Source organism: Symphalangus syndactylus, chromosome 20 (genome assembly GCF_028878055.3).
Source record: "Symphalangus syndactylus isolate Jambi chromosome 20, NHGRI_mSymSyn1-v2.1_pri, whole genome shotgun sequence".
NCBI classification, from domain to species: Eukaryota; Metazoa; Chordata; class Mammalia; order Primates; family Hylobatidae; genus Symphalangus; species Symphalangus syndactylus.
In genome coordinates, this window is record NC_072442.2 from 27,719,811 (window position 1) to 27,740,389 (window position 20,579).

General features: G+C 38.8%; 1 protein-coding gene and 1 non-coding gene across 5 annotated transcripts in view; one reads left to right on the plus strand and one right to left on the minus strand.

Moving 5' to 3' along the window:
- Positions 1–20,579, plus strand: part of SSH2 (slingshot protein phosphatase 2) — a 315,105-nt gene that overhangs the window by 40,419 nt on the left and 254,107 nt on the right. The window lies entirely within an intron of this gene.
- Positions 7,588–7,691, minus strand: LOC129470861 (small nucleolar RNA U13). The gene has a single exon (XR_008653381.1). It is a non-coding gene; the product is annotated as a small nucleolar RNA U13 (small nucleolar RNA).

Below are 20,579 nucleotides of genomic sequence, written 5' to 3' on the forward strand. Positions count from 1 at the left end.
TTAGGTTGTTTCTGTCTTTTGGCTATTATGAATGGTGCTGTACACATCTGTGTACAAGTTTCTGTATGGACATATGTTTTCATTTCTCTTGGGCATATACCTAGGAGTGGGATTGCTAGAGCATATGATAACTCTTTTTAACTGATGAACTGCCAGATTGTTTTCCACAGCAGCTGCACCATTTTACATTCCTACCAGCAGTGTATGAGGGCTCTGATTACTCCATATCCTCATCAACACTTGTTGTAACCTGACTTCAGATTCTAGCCATTCTTGTGAATATGAAGTATTATCTCATTGCAGTTTGGGTTTGCATTTCCCTAGTGGCTAATGATGTTGAACATCTTTTCATGTGCTCACTGGCCACTTGTGTATCTTCCTCACATGAGAAATATCTATTCAGATCTTTTGCCCATTTTTTATTTTTTTAATTAAAAATTTTTTTAGAGACTGGGATCTTGCTTTGTTGCCCAGGCTGGAGTGTAGTGAAACAACCACAGCTCACTGCAGCCTCGCACTCCTGGGCTCAAGCCATCCTCCTGCCCCAGTCTTGGTGTCTGATCTCATACCTGGCTGGTTTGTTTTTTTTTTTTGGTAGAGATGGGGCCTCACTGTGTTGCCCAGGCTGGCCTTTGCTCATTTTTAAATTGGACTTTTTGTCTTTTTATTATTAAGTTGTAAGAGTTCTTTATGTATTCCAGATACAAGTCCCATGTCAGATATGTGATTTACAAATATTTTATCCCATTCTCTGGGTTGTCTTTTTTCTTTCTTTATGGTGTACTCTGAAGCACAAAATTTTTAAATTTGATGAAGTTCAGTGTACCTATTTTTTTGTTGTGGTTCATGCTTTTGGTGTCATATCTAAGAATTATTTGGCAAATCCTACATCATGAAGATTTACCCCTATGTTTTCTTCTGAGGGTTTTTTGGTTTTTTGTTTGTTTGTTTGTTTTGAGACAGTCTGTCTCTTTCACCCAGGCTGGAGTGCAGTGGCACGATATCAGCTCACTGCAACCTCTGCCTCCCAGGTTCAAGCAATTTTCCTGCCTCAGCCTCCCGAGTAGCTGGGATCATAGGCGCCTGCCACCACACCCAGGTAATTTTTGTATTTTTAGTAGAGATGAGGTTTCATCATGTTAACCAGGCTGGTCTCAAACTCCTGACCTCGTGATCCGCCTGCCTTGGCCTCCCAAAGTGCTGGGATTATAGGTGTGAGCCACCATGCCCAGACTCTTCTGACAGTTTTATGGTTTTTCTCTTACATTTAGGCCTTTGATCCATTTTGAGTAAATTTTTGTATGTGGTATTTGTTTGCATGTGGCTTTGCAGGTGTCTCAGCACCATTTTTTTTTTTTTTTTTTTTTTTTAGAAAACTAAATTCAAATTTTATATACAATGCCTTTAATTTTATTTTAAGTTAGAAACATAGTAGTCTCTCTCTCTCTCTCTCTTTTTTTTTTTTTTTTTTTTGAGACAGGGTCTCACTCTGTCACCTAGGCTGGAGTGAAGTGGCGTGCTATCATGGCTTACTGCAGCCTCAACCCCCCGAGCTCAAGTGATCCTCCCACCTCAGCCTCCTGAGTAGCTGGGTCTACAGGAGTGTGCCACCATACCTGGCTTTTTTTTTTTTTTTTTTTAAGTTTTTTGTAGGGATGTGATTTTGCCATGTTACCCAGGCTGGCCTCACACTCCTGGCCTAAAGTGATCCTCCCACCTCAGCCTCTCAAAGGGCTGGGATTACAGGCATGAGCCATCGCACCTGGATGTCACTTTCTTTATACGGACTTTTTCTACTGTTTGTATGGTTAAGGTTGCTGTTAATACTGTAATATAAACCAGCAAAATATTTGGCCTATAAAAATTACTAGGTTTTTGCTTTGCACTTATATGGATTCCATCCCAGAGAGTTGTCCAGTTTCCAAGCTGTCCATGCTATGGCACTAAGTCTCATACATAAAACTCCAACTCTGCTTTCTCCAACTCTGCTTTCTTGGGATTTCTTGGGATTTCAGTGGGAAAGAAATACACTGAATGCCTGATTCTCTCCAAATCTCTTTCCAGCCATCCCATGGAACCATAAAGATTCCTCAGTCTCAGGCTTCGTGATTTTAGGCTTTTTCTCACCACTATCTGTTAGTTTCCATGGTAGAGTCAAGTGCATTCTCTGTCTCAACATAGTTTCTTTCTGGGGGTAGGGTGGATGGGACAGGATCTTACTCTTTCGGTCAGGCTGGAGTGCAGTGGCATGATCATGGCTCACTGCAGCCTCAACCTTCTGGGCTCAAGTAATTCTCCTGCCTCAGCCTCCCGAGTAGCTGGGACTACAGGCATGCACCACTATGCCTGGCTAACTTTTAAATTTTTTTGTAGAAATGAGATCTCACTACATTGCCCAGGCTGGTCTCAAACTCCTGGGCTTAAGTGATCCTCCTGTGTTGGCCTCCCAAAGTGCTGGGATTGCAGTCATGAGTCACCACGCCTGGCCTCAGCATAGTTTCTTTCATAATCTTCACATATACTAATCTGTAAAAACTATATTGTGTTCTGTAAGGTCATCTTGGTTTTTATAAAAGATAAGGAAATGTTTTCTTCACATTAAATTGCATTAAGAAACTGAAAGCACTTATTTATTTTCTAAAATTAATATTTAGTAATAGCATTCCCTAACCTGAACTGCAGAAGACCATTTAAAAGTAGGTCTGTTCCCTCTACTATGATGACCAGGTTTCTGCTCTTCAAAGAGAAAGAAATAAGAACAACCAACATTGGCTTACTCTGTGCTAGGCACTATTCTGAGCTCTTTATCAATATGATCTGATTCAGTCCTGACAAATGTGTACTATTACCATCTTCATTTTACAGATGAGGAAATTGAGGCACAGATAAGGGGTAGGACAGGATTAGAATCCAGGCAATCTGACTTCAGAGCCCCTTTGTCTTGAAAGCACATACCAAAGATTGGCCTGCCTTACCCTTCTTGTCTTAAACTCCTGTCTTGAATTCCATGTCATTTTTGATGGGTCTGGGAAACAGGACCCAGGAAATACACTTAAAGTACTCTGTTTTGTTTTTGTTTATTCTTACTAAAGCTCAAGTTTATCCTCTATTGATCCTCACTAAATAATTTCATAGTTATAATATCTAAGATGTACAAAAATTTCTATGCATGCTCCAAGATTTTTTTTTATTGTGTTCTATGCTAATAGCTTGCTTTTGTAACACTACTACTGATCTCAGGTATGAAGTTGTTAACAAAATATCCTCTATAGGGATATAGTTAACTAAGATATGTGGCCCCAAAGTAGTATAAGCTGCATGATGTTGAAGAAATTACATTGGCTCGATAGGAGAGCCATTCATCTGGCTTTGCTACCACTTAACTCTGGCTCTGGTCAATCTTTTCATCTTTCTAGTCCTGGTTTTCTTATCCGAGAAAAAATCTTTAATCTCTAAGGTCCTGTCCAGCTTTAGCACTTAAGGATACTATATACTCTTGGTAAAGTGTCTTCAGAACTGTGTAATAGAGGTTGAAGGAGCGCTATAATTGGTGATTAACATTCATCCCCTTGTTACTTATGCAACTTCTTCAGCAGGCTTGAATTTCTCCCCAGAAAATGGGTTACTTTCTATCACATCATCAGTCTGCAAATTTTTCAAACTTTTTTTTTTTTTTTTTGAGATGGAGTCTTTCTCTGTCGCCCAGGCTGGAGTGCAGTGGCATGATCTTGGCTCACTGCAACCTCCGCCACCTGGGTTCAAGCAATTCTCCTGTCTTAGCCTCCCAAGTAGTTGGGACTACAGGTGCACGCCACCATGCCTGGCTAATTTTTGTATTTTTAGTAGAGACAGAGTTTCACCATATTGGTCATGCTGGTCCCAAACTCCTGACCTCAGGTGGTCCATCCACCTCAGCCTTCCAAAGTGCTGGGATTACAGGTGTGAGCCACGGCACCCGGCCATTTTCCAAACTTTTATGTGCTACTTCTTCTTGAACACTTTGCCACTTAGAGATTTCTTCCACCAGATACCTAAATCATCTCTCTCAAGTTCAAAGTTCCACAGAACTCTATGGCAGGGGCAAAATGCCACCAGTCTCTTTGCTAAAACATAGCAAGAGTTACCTTTGCTTCAGTTCCCAAGTTCCTTATCTCCATCTGAGACCACCTCAGCCTGGACCTTATTGTCCATATCACTATCAGCATTTTGGTCAAAGCCATTCAGCAAGTCTCTAGGACGTTACAAACTTTCCCATATCTTCCTGTCTTCTGAGCCCTCCAAGTTTCTAGGAAGTTCCAAACTTTCTCACATTTTCTTGTCTTCTTCCGGGTCCTCGAAACTGTTCCAACCTCTGCCTGTTACTCAGTTCCAAAGTTGCTTCCACATTTTTGGGTATCTTTACAGCAGTGCCCCACTACCTGGTACCTATTTACTGTATTAGTCTGTTCTCATGCTGCTAATAAAGACATACCCCAGACTGGGTAATTTATAAAGGAAAGAGTTGTAATGGACTTACAGTTCCACGGCTGGGGAGGCCTCACAATCATGGTGGAAGAATAAGGAAGAGCAAAAGGACATCTTACATGGTGGCAGGCAAGAGAGCATGTGCAGGGGAAATCCCCTTTATAAAACCATCACATCTTGTGAGACTTGCTATCACCAGAACAGCACAGGAAAAACCTGCCTCCATGATTCAATTACCTCCCACTGGCTCCCTCCCATGACATGTGGGAATTATGGGAGCTACTATTCAAGATGAGATTTAGGTGGGTACATAGCCAAACCATATCAGTAAGCATTATTGATTAAATCATTGGTCATTGGTAACTGACTCAATCTCCACTCCTTCCCTAGTTACATGATGGAGCTGATAATTACAAGCTTCTAATTAAGGATTGATGTTTCTGGTGACTAGCTCCCATCCTAAAGCTATCTAGGGGCCAGCCAAGAGACACTTCCTTAGAACCAAAGATGCTTCTATTACTCTTATCACTCAGGAAATTCCAAGGGTTTTAGGAGCTCTGTGTCAGGAACTGGGGAAAAAGACCTGATTTTTTTTTTATGATACGATAGCAAGAAACCCCAGTCTTTGGTTAATAAGAGTTAAAAGTTAGTACCTGCTTGATAGAAAAAAAGCATAATACTCAATAGGTTGCATAAGACTTGGTGAGAAGAAAGAGGAAGAACAGCAAAAGCGTGGAAGCCAGAAACACTTGGATAAGTGTAAATGAATTCAGTACTCTAGATAATAAAGCACGTGATGGGAGAAAAAGGGAGGTGCTAGATTAGAGAACTAAGTAGGCAAGAGCCAAGACCTTGGAGGCTTTTTATGCCTTGGTAAGAAATTTAAACAAACTTTAGCCTGTACTCAAGCTTTACATTGCATCAGAAAAAGTTGAAAAATATGTAAAAATGCAGATTGACCCAGGAATATGCATCTTTACAAGCATCCACAGGTAACCTTGACACAAGAAATACTGCTTTTGGCAGTGAGGAACATAAAAGTTTTATGTAGAGATGTAAGGTCAGAGTTACAATTTAGAGTGGATTGTTGCAGTTGCCAAGTCCTGGAACTAACGTAGACTCAAACTAAGGCAGTTGTGGTTGGGATAGACAGGATGAGATAGATTACAGAAAAATATGAAAAGTGAAGTGGTAGAGGCCTGATGATGGATTATGAGGTGAAATAAAGATAGAAGACTGGTTAACTCTTGAAGACTTTGAGCTTGGTTGGACTGAGTAGATGGCAGATGATATTAACAAAAATACAAGAAGTAAAACTTTAGTGGGAAGATAAGTTCAGTTGTGGACCAGCTGAGGTATGTAATCCTGTGGAATATGTTAGCAAACATGTTCCAATTAGGCAGTAAGATATCCAAGAAGACCAGTGATGAAAATATCCTAAAGTAATGTTTGTAGTCTCTTGAAGCTGTGAGAGAGATGACATCACTCAAGGAATGCCCATGGAGATAGATGCCAAGGACAGAACCCTGAAAGCCCCCATATGTAAGGGGTAAAAGTAAAAAAGGAGAATTTGACAGACTGAAAGGAGCAATCAGAAAGCAATTTGTGGAAGACCAGTAGAAAATAGTGTGCCAAAAGTTTTAGGAAGAAATCAATGGTCCAATTCTGTCAAATGCAACTGAGAAATTTGATAATACAAAGAAAGGTGTTATGAGTTGGTAGTGTGGAAGCCACCTGTGACTTTGGCTAGAGTAGTTTCAGTGGAGAGGTGGGACAGAGAAGCCTGATTGAGGTAAGTTGAAGAGAAAATTGATCAAACAGAAATTGTGACTATAGGCCAGGTGTAGTGGCTCACACCTGTAATCCCAGCACTTTTGGAAGCCAAGGTGGGAGGACTGCTTGAGCCCAGGAGTTCGAGACAAGCCTGGGCAACATAGTAAGAACCTCTCTCGCTCATCATATATATATGTATGTAAAGAAACAGTAAAAATAGAGTATTCATTTTCACAAGAGTTCTCATGAATAGAAGGAGAAAAAAGATTATATCTAGATGGAGGAATGCAAGCTCAAATATTTTTCTTGTTTTTAAAGTATGCAGTAGACTTGAAAATGTTTCTGTGCTAAAGGAAATGAACCAAAGTAATGGCAGTGGGGAAAGAGATATAAGATAAAAGCGAGATAGGAGATAATTGATAGGAACAGGTCTCAAGGGACTGGTCTAAAACACTAAATAAGGAGTTAGTCTGGAACAGAAGAAGTTAGGCTGGCCAGGAAGAGAATTAACTCTGTGACTTAAATATCTATTTCCTGTTATGATTTAACCTTACTATACAGGATGACGTTCCCATTCTTTACTCCAGGAGAACTTATAAAGTGTATCCAATGTGCAGTTTTATCAATTTGTCATGCATAGATAAAAATTTCGCTGGGCGTGCTGGCTCACGCCTGTAATCCCAGCACTTTGGGAGGCGGAGGTGGGCGGATCATGAGGTCAGGAGATCGAGACCACGGTGAAACTCTGTCTCTACTAAAAATACAAAAAATTAGCCGGGCGTGGTGGCGGGCGCCTGTAGTCCCAGCTACTCCGGAGGCTGAGGCAGGAGAATGGCGTGAACCCAGGAGGCGGAGCTTGCAGTGAGCCGAGATTGTGCCACTGCACTCCAGCCTGGGCGACAGAGCGAGACCCCGTCTCAAAAAAAAAAAAAAAAAATGTATATACTGTATAACTTATATTTGGATATTATAGTATGTCATGTATATTTAGTTAAGACTAATCTGTTACCCTGACTACTATAGAGATTAGCAGAAACCTTTTTGAAACATGGTAGGATAATGTGTCTTCTGTTTCTTTTAAAATTCTTTCTTTTTTTTACAGCTGTTAAGCAATAGTGGGCACTCAATAAAATGACACCTAACATAGGATTTGGAAAATGTGTGAATTACAAAGATATAGCCCAAAATATAAAAGGTACTCATTATTCAGAGTTTAAATTCTTTGAACTTACTAACTCTAAAAATTAATATCAGTTTTTAATAGGTGCCTTTTACCATACCAGAATTCAACTTGTCACTAAGCATAAGAGTTTTTTTTTTCTTTTTTCTTTTCTATTTTATTTCTTTTCACATCAGACAGGTAATGTGCTGATATTGTAACAAGGTTTAAGGGAGGCACATCTCACACAAAAGCATGAAAACCCAGTCACCATGCTTATGAATCACAAAAGGATTCTAGGCATAAGATTATGATTTGGCCATTAAGAAAAACATTGGGCTGGGCATGGTGGCTCATGCCTTTAATAAAAACACTTTGAGAGGCTGAGGCGAGAGGATCGATTGAGCCCAGGAGTTCAAGATCAGCCTGAGTGACATAGTGACACCCCGTCTCTACAAAAAAATTTTTAAAAAGAAAAAAATTGTCTTTGATGATAACTTGGTAGACTTCCAGCTGGGAGCATCTTTATTTTATTTATTTATTTATTTATTTATTTATTTATTATTTTTGAGATGGAGTTTTGCTCTGTTGCCCAGGCTAGAGTGCAGTGGTGCGATCTCAGCTCACTGCGACCTCCACCTCCCGGGTTCAAGCTATTCTCCTGCCTCAGTCTCCTGAGTAGCTGGGATTAGAGGTGCCTGCCACTGCGCCCAGCTAATTTTTGCAGTTTTAGTAGAGACAAGGTTTCACCATTTTGGCCAGGCTGGTCTCAAACTCCTGACCTTGTGATCCACTTGCCTCGGCCTTCCAAAATGCTGGGATTACAGGCGTGAGCCACTGCACCCGGCCAGAGCATCTTTATTTAAAAGCATGTATTGTAAAGCTCCATGTGAGAATAGAATGCTACCTTGAGTATATAATGAGGTGCAGGGAAAAGTCCAGGCCATTATCTTAAGGCCAGTTATAAATCCTTGATGATTTCAAATTTGTTGGATTCTTTTGGTGGTGATGATAGTGGGAGAAAGAAATGTGCACATCAAAAAGAATTTACTAGAGAAAAGGCTGTGAATTTTTGAAAGGTTTTTAGTAAGTGTGCCAAATTGCTTTCTAGAAAAGTTGTATTACACTTTCATCAGTAATAGCAGTGAGTATGCTCCAGACATCATTTTCCAAATATTAAAAATTACATTCTCATTTTAGAAAAAGTTAAGACTGGCAGTGTATAATAGGACAGCTATGTATCAATCTTTGTATCTCCCTGAAGCTTTCAGCCATTGAGTTCTGTAACCAAATGACTTCCTGTACATCTTAAGAAGCAAATAATGCAGTTTTTTCCTCAATTGAAATGTTTGGAGATGTTTGTTTGTTTGTTTATTTTTCTCCTTGAAGCCTGTAAAAGTTTGAGTTCGTTTCAAAGTTTTGGGGAAATGTTCAAGTTCTGATTTCATCTCTCAAGTGTACTTTTCATAATTATTTCATTTTGTTAACAAAGTAGGGCCAGGCGCAGTGGTGGGCTGGGTGTGATGGCTCAACCTATAATCCCAGCACTTTGGGAGGCCAAGGCAGGCGGATCACGAGGTCAGGAGTTTGAGACCAGCCTGGTTAACATGATGAAACCTCATCTCTACTAAAAATACAAAAATTACCTGGGTGTGGTGGCAGGCGCCTATGATCCCAGCTACTCGGGAGGCTGAGGCAGGAAAATTGCTTGAACCCGGGAGGCAGAGGTTGCAGTGAGCCAAGATTGTGCCACTGCACTCCAGCCTGGGCGACAGAGCAAGACTCTGTCTAGGAAAAAAGAAAGAAAGAAAGAGAAACAGAGAGAGAGAAAAGAAAGGAAGAAAAGGAAGAAAGAATTAAAGAAAGAACGAAAGAAAGGAAGGAAAATAGGCACTACAGATTGTTCACAATTCCCTAACTCCATTTAATATAAGGATTTTGATTTCTCCTTTTCACTGAAAAACTATCCTACTATTCTTTGGTGGCCAACTGATAGCAAACTTAGTTTATAGCTACTATAACTGAGGTTTGGGAAATCTTCAATACTTCACATATGTATAGATGCTGGCAGTGTATCAAATTCTAGTTTCTAGTCTTTGGTTCTTTAAAAACTCTTTAGTCACTTTGTTATTCTTACATTTCATTTGTGATAATTGATTAACATGTTTGTATTTGAAGACATTAATCACAATTTAGAATATATAATGGGCACACAGATACTACTCTGTATCTTTTAGATTTCCTTATACCTATGAAAGATGTTATTCAGAATTCAATATGTTCATTTTAGTTTGATATAAATATTTTTCTGAAAAGAAAGAATTGAGCCATAAATGAATTGTTGTGGGATATGCTGTTTGGTCCTTTGGGCTCAAGGCTTAATATTAATAAAAAGACTCCTGAACTGAGCCAGGAAACCCCAGGTCTAGCCCTAATTGGCGCTGTAACCATGAGCAAATTCATTTATCTTTGTATCTTTATAAAATGTCCTACAAAAAAAATGTTATTTTTATGTAAGTATTACTCAAATATGAGGTAGTGTTCTTAGGGAGAAGAAAAAACCTTTGCCTTTGAGAATTGGGATGGAAGGGAAATAACTTTCTTAATTAAATTCAGCCTGTACTATTAGAGAAGGCAGCACAGTGTAAAGCAAGAGTCAGAACGCATTTGCTTACCAAAGCCAGGAGGGAAGCATGAATATATGAATTGGGCCTATATAAGACAGGGAATTGTTGGAGTCTCTGTGTATCTCTCTTGTCTAAAAATCAGATTAATTAAAAATACATACCATGAAAGTTATACAGAACAGTTCTACAGGGAGGATTCTTCCTGTGAGCTTCCAGTTTTCAACCTCTGGTTTAAAGAAAAAAATGGGCCTGGTGTGTTGGCTCATGCCTGTAATCCCAGCACTTTGGGAGGCTGAGGCAGTTGGATTGCTGGAGTGTAGGAGTTCGAGACCAGCCTAGGCAACATAGTTCGAGACCAGCCTAGGCAACATATTTTGTCTCTACAAAAAATAGAAAAATTAGCTGGACATGGTGGTACGTGCCTGTAGTCCTAGCTACACGGCCGACTGAGGTGAATCACTTGAGCCTGGAGGGGGCGTCGAGCCTGCAGTGAGCTGTGATTGTGTCACTGCACTCTATCCTGTATACTGTTCAGCAGAGTGCCAAACATGTAGTAGGCCCTCAACGATGTTTGAGGGCCAGCTAGCTAGATGGATAATAGATGGATGAATGGATGGATGGATAATCGAATGAATGACTAGAAGGCTTTTCATCCTAGCAGCATGTGTATACAGTATATTGAGTTGTCTTTGCAATTGGTTTGCTCTTTTTTTATTTGAGTCTCATGAGCAAAATATTTTATAACAATAAATTTTTGAAAACATCTTTTATCTTTTTAACAGTCTAGTCTCTTACATCTTTAGGTGTCAAAATTTAGTATGCCCAACATTAAATTTGTGGCATTGCTTTCACGAGCTTAATTTTCATGAGCTTTGGCTGGGATTTGGAAACATCGCATCTTGTTTTGATGATTTTCTGATTGGCTGGAAGCCTCAAATGGATGTCACATGCTGTTAGAGCAGACTTTGCAAAGAAAAAGACAGTTGATCTTCTTTGCTTCAGGTGGTCTGTTCTCTCAGGTTAGGTTTTGTTTGATTTGGGGAGTATTAACTTTAGGGATGAGTTGTATTTTCTTTCTAATATCCATTTGTTCACAAAAACACCTAGTAGGTGTTCAGTACATATTGGAATGAATGAGAAAATGAACAGCACATCAATTGTAACAAATGTACCACTTTGGTAGGAGATGTTGATAATGGGGGAGGCTATATGCATGTGTGAAGGCAGGGGATATATAGGAAATCTGTCTACCTTCTGTTCAATTTTGCTGTGAACCTAAAATGGCTCTAAAAAATACAGTTTATTAAAAAACAAAAACAGCAGAAAGCACTGTAGAGAAGTGGAAACAGCATGAGCCTCTGAATAAGAAAAGCCTATTTGAATACTGATTCTACCTCTCATACTTATCACTCATCTTGGATAGATAACATGGCTGAGTCCATGTATATCCATAATATGGAAATGGTAATACTTAAACTATATTACAGATTTTCAATATTCTTAGTTTAAATATAGGTCAACGTTCTGATTTTTTTGTTTGGAAAATATGGTCATCATATTTCAGCTCTTGGACTTTTTACCATGGAATTTTAAAACCATATACTTCTGGACACATTTTAAAAAGTAAAATGTACAGACATGAGATGTGGGGGGAAATCATGTAATTTAGCCACCAATTTGTGCAGTTTGTATAATTATGACAAATAACACAATGCTGTATTTGTTAAGTTTTCCTGTGATTGACTTCAGAATATCAATGAATCTTAAACTAGACTTTTTCTGTTATTCACTTGCTGCTTTGAGCTTGTTTCTCTGCCTATCCATTTTTTATATAGCTCAGAAAATTAAACAATTGAGATCTTGAGTTTCATATTATACCATTAATTTGCTTATTACAATCATAGCATAAGTATATTTAATAGGACACTGCTGGATTTTCTTTTATTTGCATATGCCTTATGGTAATACTATGACTAGTAACTCATTATTTAATATGGAATATCTACTATAGTGGAAATCTAGAAGAAATATGAGTGCTGAATAAGGTAGTAAGGAAGATTTGTAGTCTATACTTATTTGATCTTTGTTTCCATCTATTTCTCCAATTGTTTTTTTAAAATCTTCATCCATTGATTTATTTATTCTAAGCATATATTTTGAGCATCAACTATGTGTCACGCACTATGCTAGGCAATAAGTATGCATTGATGAATAAACCAGGCATAATTCCCTCATGAAGCTTGCTTTATCTGTAGCAGTAGACGGAGTTTTGCTCTTGTTACCCAGGCTGGAGTGCAATGGCGTGATCTTGGCTCACTGCAACTTCTGCCTCCCAGGTTCAAGGGATTCTCCTGCCTCAGCCTCCCAAGTAGCTAGAATTACAGGCATGCGCCACCACGCCTGGCTAATTTTGTATTTTTAATAGAGATGGGGTTTCTCCATGTTGGTCAGGCTGGTCTCAAACTCCTGAACTCAGGTGATCCGCCCTCCTCGGCCTCCCAAAGTGCTGGAATTACAGGCATGAGCCACCATGCCCAGCCTCTTTGTTCTTTTAAAATGTACAATTATTATTGACTATAGTCACCCTCTTGTGCTATCTTCGAGACAGGGTCTTGCTCTGTCACCTAGGCTGGAGTGCAGTGGTGTGATCTTGGCTCACTGCAGCCTTGACCTCCTGGACTCAGGCAGTCCTCCCACCTCAGCCTCCCAAGTAGCTGGGACTGCAGGCACAAGCCACCATGCCTGGCTAATTTTTTAATTTTTTGTAGAGACAGGGTCTCAGTATGTTGCCCAGGCTGGTCTTAAGCTCCTGGGCTCAAGCAGTCTGCCACATTCCCAAAGTGCTGGGATTACAGGTGTGAACCACCCTGCTCAGCCAAATACTAGGTCTTATTCATTCTATTTTTTTTTTGTACCCATTAACCATCCCTACCTCCTCTTCACCCCTCTACTACTCTTCCCAGCCTCTGTTAACCACCCTTGTCTATCTCCATGAGTTCAATTGTTTTGATTTTTAGATCCATAAATAAATGAGAATACAAGATGTTTGTCTTTCTGTGCCTGGCTTATTTCACTTAAAGTAATGACCTCCAGTTTCATCCATGTTGTTGCAAATGACAGGATCTCATTTTTTAAATGACTGAATAGTAATCCATTGTATATAAGGGCCACATTTTCTTTATCCATTCATCTGTTGATAGACACTTAGGTTGCTTCCAGATCTTGGCTATTGTAGACAGTGCCGCAACAAACATAGGAGTACAGATACCTCTGTGATATACTGATTTATTTTCTTTTGGGTATATTCTGAGCAGTGGGATTGCTGGATCATATGGTAGCTCTATTTTTAGTTTTTTGAGGAACCTCCAAACTGTTCTCCATAATGGTTGTATTAATTTACATTCCCATCAACAGTTTACAAGGGTTCCCTTTTTTCCACATCCTCACCAGCATTCATTATTGTCTGTCTTTTGGATAAAAGCCATTTTATCTGGGATGAAATGATATCTCATTGTAGTTTTGATTTGCATTTCTCTGATGATCAGTGACGTTGAGTACCTTTTCGTATGCCTGTTTGCCATTTGTATGTCTTCTTTTGAGAAATGTCTATTCAAGTCTTTTGCCCATTTTTTAATTGGATTATTAGATTTTTTTTCCTATAGAGTTGTTTGGAGCTCCTTATGTGTTCTGGTTATTAATCCCTCGTCAGACGGGTAGTTTGCATATATTTTCTTCCATTTTGTGGGTTTTCTCTTCACTTTGTTGATTGTTTTCTTTGCTGTGCAAAAGCTTTTTATCTTGATGTGATCCCATTTGTCCATTTTTGCTTAGGTTGCCTGTGCGTGTGGGGTATTACTCAAGAAATCTTTGCCCAGTCCAATGTCCTGGAGAGTTCTCCCAATGTTTTCTTGTAGTGGTTTCATAGTTTGAGGTCTTAGATTCAATTCTTTAATCCATTTATGTTTGATTTTTTTTTTATGTGGTGAGAGATAGAGGTCTAGTTTTATTCTTCTGCATATGGATATTCAGTTTTTCAGCACACGTTTTGAAGAGACTATCTTTTCCCCAATGTATGTTCTTGAGGTTTAACTCACAGGCAACCTAAGAAAAAATGGACAAATGGGATCACATCAAGGTAAAAAGCTTTTGCACAGCAAAGAAAGCAATCAACAAAGTGAAGAGACAACCCACAAAATGGAAGAAAATATGTGCAAACTACCCATCTGACGAGGGATTAATAACCAGAAGACATAGGGAGCTCCAAACAACTCTATAGGAAAAAAAATCTAATAATCCAATTTTGTTCTTGACACCTTTCCCAAAAATGAGTTCACTATAGATGTGTGGATTTCTTTCTGGATTCTCTATTCTGTTCCATTGGTCTATGTGTCTATTTTCATGGCATTAGCATGCTGTTTTGGTTACTATTCCTTCGTAGTATAATTTGAAGTCAGGTAATATGATTCCTCCTTTTTTTTTTTCCTTAGGATAGCTTTGGCTATTCTGGGTCTTTTATGGTTCTGTATAAATTTTAGGGTTTTTCCTATTTCCATGAATGTCACTGGTATTTTGATAGAACTTACATTGAATGTGTAGATTGCTTTGTGTATGTACTATGAACATTTTCACAGTATTGATTCTTCCAATCCATGAACATGGAATATCTTTCCTTTTTTTTTGGGTGTCCTCTTCAATTTTTTTCATCAGTGGTTTATAGTTTTCATTATAAGTATGTGTACAAATTTGTAATTACAAATTATGATAATTCTATGACTGAAATAACTAGGGAGCAGTACATAGATTAAATGTTAGGCAAAGCCTTCATGATGGAGTTATACCGAGTGAGGTTTGAAGAATAAGTAGGAGCCAGGCATGGGATAAAAGGAAAAGAGTCATTTAAACAAAAGGCATATTCAAAGCCCCAAGGTGGGAGAAAGTTTGGCATGTTTGAGGAGGTTGAAGGGAGGGCAATGTGGCTGGATCATAATGTAGTGGGGCTGAATGAGGAAACTATGGAGAAGTAGGCAAGGATGAAATCATGTGAGGCTTTACAGACGTAAGAAGTTTTTATTTTTCTCCCCAAGAACTATGGGAATACAACTGAAAGGTTTTCAACATGGGAGTGACTATGTTTGTGCTTTCAAAAGATGGCTTTGGATGCTATGTGGAGAAGAGACTATAGGAGATAAGTTGGAAAGAAGGAGGCCAGTAGGGAGGCAATTGCAGACAAGAGGTGATATTTGGAGATGACAAGAGTTAGATAAACTTAAGACATATTTTGGATATAGAACCTGCAGGGCTTACTGATAAGCTGAACAGGAGGCTTGAGGCAAAGGGTCAAGGATCACTCTAGATTTCTGATTAGAGAAACTGAGGTGTATGTTTGCATTGTTTTCTGAGATAAGGAATACTAGTCCTGGGCAGGCTTATGGGGAGAGAATGGAAGTTGAAATGGGGAGTATAGTTCTAACATGATAAGTTTCAGATGACTGTGAGACTCCCATTGGAGATGACACATAGTTGAATATATGAGTTCAGAGTTTAGAGAGAGTGATATACAGTCTCCAACTTACTATGGTTTGACTCAATGATTTTATGACTTTATGATTTTTTTGACTTTATCGGAACTGAGCCTCGTAAGTTGAGGAGCATCTGTACATTTGGGAGTCACCGGCAAATAGTTGATATTTAAAGTCCTGGGACTAATGGGATCACTTGGGGGAAAGTTATAGATAGAGAAAAGGGGGCTCAGGACCAGCCCAATCTTTTGAAAATCTGCAGCATTATAATTAACTTAATTTTCTGACTGATTTAGATGTTATCTGACAATCACAGAGAATTCTGCATCTCCATGTTCTTTTCACAGCTCTTAAAGGCAATTTAATTATTTATTTGTAAATAATTAAAGTATTAGTCTGTTCTCATGCTCCTATAAGGTCATACCCAAGACTAGGTAATTTATAAAGAGGTTTGATCAACTCACAATTCAGCATGGCTGGGGAGGCCTCAGGAAATTTACAATCATGGTGGAAGGCAAAGGGGAAGCAAGGCATCTTCTTTACAAGGTAACAGGAAGGACAAGTGCCAAGCAAAACGGGGAAGAGCCCCTTATAAAACCATCAGATCTCATGAGAACTCACTATCGTGAGAACAGCATGGAGGAAGCCGCCCCCACGATTCAATTAAGTCCACCTGGTCTCTCCCTTATGGGGGTTATAGGGAGTACAATTCAAGATGAGATTTGGGTGGGGACACAAAGCCTAACCATATCAAAATATTTATAAAACCAAATTTATTTTGTAAGTTAAATGTGTTAATCTGAAACCCACCCACCCCCTCCCCATTTTTTTGAGACAGTGTCTTGCTCTGTCACCCAGGCTGGAGCGCAGTGGCACAATCGCGGCTCACTGCAACCTCCGCCTCCCAGGCTCAAGTGATCCTCCCACCTTGGCCTCCTGAGTAGCTGGGACTGCAGGCACGCACCACCATACTCAGCTAATTTTTGTATTTTCTGTAGAGATGGGGTTTTGCCTTGTTGCCCAGGCTAGTCTCAAACTCCTGAGCTGATCTGATCCACCCGCCTCAGCCTCCCGAAGTGCTGGGATTACAGGCATGAGCTGCTGCACCCAGCCTGAAAACCCCTTTTAATAAAAATATCTTTCTTTAGCCTATTAATAAACTTTTCTGGAAACCAAACATTATTTTGAACACTTCCCTCTTAAGGGAAAATAAATTTAGAAGGTGGAGGAAACTCGACCAAATATCTGATTTGCCAAGAACTTTCCCTAGAAGCTTGTTTAAGTCAGTCAGTCACTGATAGCAATTTCTGTTCTTGTCTATAACCTCTTCTAAAAATGGAATGGAAAATGGAAGGAAACTTTCCCTTGGACGGGGATTTCCAATTAATTTTAATTTGCTCTATTCAGGCCCTATGTCCTATACCAATAGTAGAAGTTGATTGATGTTTGCCTTGGTAGGTGATAATGCTACAGCTCAACCTTTCTTCTGGATTTATGGCTTTGTTTTTTTTTTTTTTTTTTATATTTCTTGTCTCTATATGTTTGTTCCATGTGTTTCTTTGGAGTTTTTTTTTTTTTTTTTAGACGTAGTCTGGCTGCCTCCCAAGCTGGAGTGCAGCAGGGCAAGCTCAGGTCATTGCAACCTCCACCTCCCAGGTTCAAGTGATTCTCCTGCCTCAGCCTCCCGAGCAGCTGGGATTACAGGCGTGCGCCACCACACCCAGCTAGTTTTTGTATTTTTAGTAGAGATGGGGTTTCGTCATGTTGGCCAGACTGGTCTCGAACTCCTGACCTCAAGTGATCCACCTGCCTCAGCCTCCCAAAGTGCTGGGATTACAGGTGTGAGCCACTGCGCCTGGCCTCTTTGGAGATTTTTGAGCTAGATGTACATCTTAAAGGTTTTTTATTTTAAAAGTCATATTAAAACCAATCCTACCCAATTCCATTTCTCTTGGCTTTTTAGGTAACCCATAATTAACTGTGGATATTTTGTTTTGCTTGCAGGTTGGCTTGCTTGCCTTGTTAACTCTGTAGCTCTAAAACTCACCAAAGTTAATTTTAAAAATTATTCTTTCTAACATGAAGCACTTCAGAGTTCTATTACTTTCACCTTACTGCACCAAAAAATACTTTTTTTTTTTTTTTTTTTTTGAGACCAAGTTTTGCTCTGTTGCCCAGGCTGGAATGCAGTGGCGTGATCTCGGCTCACTGCCGTCTTTGCCTCCCGGGTTCAAGTGATTCTCATGCCTCAGCCTCCTGAGTAGCTGGGATTACAGGCACGCGGCACCATGCCCAGCTAATGTTTGTGGTTTTAGTAGAGATGGGGTTTCACCATGCTGTCCAGGCTGGTCTCGAACTCTTGGACTCAAGCTATCCACCTGCCTTGCCTCCCAAAGTGCTAGAATTACAGGCGTGAGCCACCCCACCTGGCCCAAAAAATACTTTTTACGCTACCAGGAATATCCACCTATAAGCCCTCCTCCTGTACTCCATATCACCTTGTTATGAGACTGCTAGCTCCTCTGCCTTTTTTTTTATTTTTATTTTTTATTTTTGTAGAGATGAGGGTCTTGCTGTGTTGCTAAGGCAGGTCTCAAACTCCTGGCCTGAAGATGTCTTCCCCCCAAGCCTCCCAAAGTGCTGGGACTATAGGCATAAGCCACCATGCCAGGACTTCTCTGCCTCCTTTAGTTATTGTTCCTGTACCCACTTAACCTTTTGTAAATATCATTATTCTCTTTTGGGAGGGAGGGAGATTTCTTTCTTTGTTAATGTAGTCTCTAGGAATAGGGATATACACTCGTTTTAATATTACTATTGTATTTTGATTCTTGAATGGGAGCCAAGAGTTCATGTTGATGTTATACTGTGCTCTTATGGCCACTGGGTAATATTAATAATAGTCACCAATTCCATAGGATTCTAAAACAAATTGAAAGCTGTAAACTCTCCATTTTCAAGAATTAGAGCTGGAGTTAGTTTAAAAACAAACGTGCATAATACAAAAGAAATAATTTAACCCTTTAATAACTTTGAAAAACAAAGAGCAATCATAATGTCTAACAGACCACTGCTTTCCACCAGTGTTTTTCCATTTAACAAAATCAATCAGGCTTATTAAAGGATTTGGCTGAAATAAGAGTTCCCTATGTTGTATTAAGGACAGTAACTCATTTCAGTGTGCTACAATGTAATTATTCATCTGTTGTTGAACACTTGAGCTGATACATGTAATATAAGAAAAAAATAGGGAATATTTTTTGTATAAATATTTATACACCTCTCTATTTCTTTAAATTCTGTAATCAACTAACAGGTCATGAACATCTTTAAGATTTTTGACACAATGTCATATTACTTTCAGAAAAATTTTACTATTTTACACTCCCAGCCATTAGTATGTGAGAGTTCCTCTTTCACTTTTCTCAGGTTTGGAAACATTTATAGTCTCTTATCTTTGCCAATCTGAAAGATGACAAGTGGAGCTTGTTTTATTTTGCATTTTTTATTAATTAATTAGGGCATGTTTATTTTTTTGATTTATTTTTAAAAATCAAATGAATCAGAAAGCACTAATATAAATAGAATAGTATATCTTTATTCCACACTGACATGAAAAAGAATTGCCTACAAATGGCCGCAAGACAGTATTTTCAAATCTTGTTGTCTTGAGAGATTAGATGTAAACTTTCAATTCTGCTATGAATATCTCAAACGCTAACCATATTCAGTAGGATGTTAACATTCTGAGTCCAATGTTCCAGAGCATAAATTTGCCAGTTCTCTGAAAACACTGGAACACAAATGGAAAATTCAATAGCCCTACTTCAGTGACTTCCTTACAATCCACCAATGGGCAAAATGCAGGCAAGACTGCCAGCTGCTCTGTATCTGCAAACATTTGTGCAGAACTAATTTTAAGAGCAGATGTTGGAAATAAAGGAAAAAAAAAAAAACAATTGCAGCCTCCCCTCTGAGAAAGTTAGACCTATCCCGTGACTTCTCAGATGCCCCATAACCCTGTTAGCCAGTTTCATTCCAAAAATACCATATTTTGCTTCCTTACTTTCTCATGTGAAAAGTTTTAGAAATACTTAAGGGAATATAACAACTTCAAAAAGTCTTAGTACTGCTTCAGTTGGCCCTGTATGATGTTGTCATATATAGAAGAGTCTTTGTCTACAATTAGAGTTTACTCATGAAAGATTCCATTCTGACCTTTGGGGTGTGCAGACTTCAATTGTATCATATCCATCTAAAAGAAAGCCTGTTTGTTTTGTATTGAGGTAGAAATTACAGATTATGAAGAGAAAAACTCTAAGAGAAAACTCTTATTTTTATCAAATAGACAATGAAGGCATGGTAGTTCAGTAGAAATTTGCTAAATCAGTGTCTGAATGATTTCGTGTACAGATTTTAGATTTATGATATCAGTATTCCAGATCCCCAAACAAGTTCACACAGACCCCAGTAGATGCCTGTGTGACACTTGTCGGTATCCTCACTCACATGTCAGAGTTTAATCAAATCTGGTTTTTCCTGGGACTTACTTACTGCTAAAAGGCTAAAGACGTTCTTTTGTTATTATTTGATTTTAAAATTTATTTTTTGTTTAATTTTTTAAACTAGGTAATACATTTACAAAGTTCAAAAGTCAAAACCTCATAAAGGGTATATAGTGAAGTCATCCTCTACTTTCGTACCCTGGCCATCCAGTTCTCCTCTTCACAAACAATATTAATAGTTTTCTTTGTCTCTTTGTAGAAGCACTATGCATAGGCATGCAAGCATACACGCACACATTCTTCTCTTTTACACTAATGGTGACGTACTATACACAATATTGCATATTTTGCTTTTTTTTTTTTTTACCTATTCTGCCTTAGAAATATTTCCATATTAGTACATCAACAACTTCCTTGTTTTTATTTATGTCAAATAATATTCCATTATATAGATATACCATAATGTATTTAACCAGTCTCCAGGATATCGTTATTATAATAAATGCTGCAATGAGTAACCTTGGGAAAATGT